The 1,188-nt window shown below is 40.0% G+C and overlaps 1 protein-coding gene across 1 annotated transcript in view; it reads right to left on the bottom strand.

The window, feature by feature from the left end:
- Positions 1-1,188, bottom strand: part of LOC107576207 (spectrin beta chain, non-erythrocytic 4) — a 65,094-nt gene that overhangs the window by 10,520 nt on the left and 53,386 nt on the right. The gene's annotated exons all lie outside the window — the stretch shown is intronic.

Raw genomic sequence — 1,188 nt, 5'->3', positions numbered from 1 at the left:
GTATTGCTGTGGCAGTAACAAACCATATTCAGGGGGAATACTTAAAACTTAAAAACAACTTAAAGCAACTTTTTGAAAGAGAATATTGATTGTAGAAGAAATGTTTATGTTAATACACACTATAGCACCCCTTCTGGCAATGTTGAGAATGCAATATGTAATTGCAGTCTGAAACATTTTGTATTGCAACAATGCATGCATAGATTATGTTTTGGGCCTTGCAATGATTTCAAATTTCCAATAGTTTCTGAACAGGTTGTGCAAGCTGTTTTGTGTCACCTCTTCTGATGCAGGGTTACGGGCGGCCAGTAAAGTCTTGCCCATCTCGATACACTGTAGGACGCTCTTGTTTCTGGTCTCCACTTCACTCTTGAGGCTCTGGTGATAGTTCATCAGGACCTCCACAGATGACACGTCCCTGCAAGCACCAGAGACCCCATATCCCATTAAAGCTCTGAGGAAAGAGCTGACAGTGAGAGGAGAGAGAGTTATTCGGGCAAGAATACATGGGCCAAGTCTGCCCACAGAAAGAAACAGCAACAGAAGGCCATTTTGGCACCATGAAGAGTGTCCATACTGGTTCCTGAGCTTTTGCAGTATTACCGGTTCTTCGTTAAGATTTTCAAAATATGCCAAAACATATATATATGCTCTATAGCTCTGTTCCAAAACCTAGTAAGCTGCAAACCTAGACCTAAGCATTTTAAGGCATCTTAGGTGTGTTCCCAATGCCAGCAATATTATACATAACATCTTTTGGCAAAATACCTTGCATGTACCCTTTACTCCAATACCTTGCATACTTGCATGTACAATAACTCCATTGGAATCAAATATTGACTATTGGAATATTTCTGCGTTATTTTTAATAATTTCTACGTTAAGTCCTCTGTTCATTTCACATAAATTAGTGTTTCAAGAAGGTAGTTGCCTATATAGGAACTGGACAACACAGCAGCTCAGTAAGTTTTCAGATCTATTGTGTTCCCATACAGTGCTCCTAATGGGTACTAGTACGCGTAATCGTAATATGATGTATAAATACTATTGTGCTTCATGCACTTACCACCTTATCACTTATTTGTGCTCGTGGTATGATACCTATAGTACACTCCAGCGGCCACAGTGGCTGCTCTTCAGCTGACCTGATGCAAACCTTCATGCATTACAACGAAAAAGCACCTTAAT

Source organism: Sinocyclocheilus grahami, unplaced genomic scaffold, assembly GCF_001515645.1.
Source record: "Sinocyclocheilus grahami isolate Dianchi unplaced genomic scaffold, SAMN03320097.WGS_v1.1 scaffold31.1, whole genome shotgun sequence".
Lineage (NCBI taxonomy): Eukaryota > Metazoa > Chordata > Actinopteri > Cypriniformes > Cyprinidae > Sinocyclocheilus > Sinocyclocheilus grahami.
The sequence above is the reverse complement of the archived record's forward strand: the minus strand, read 5'-3'. Positions and strand labels throughout refer to the sequence as shown.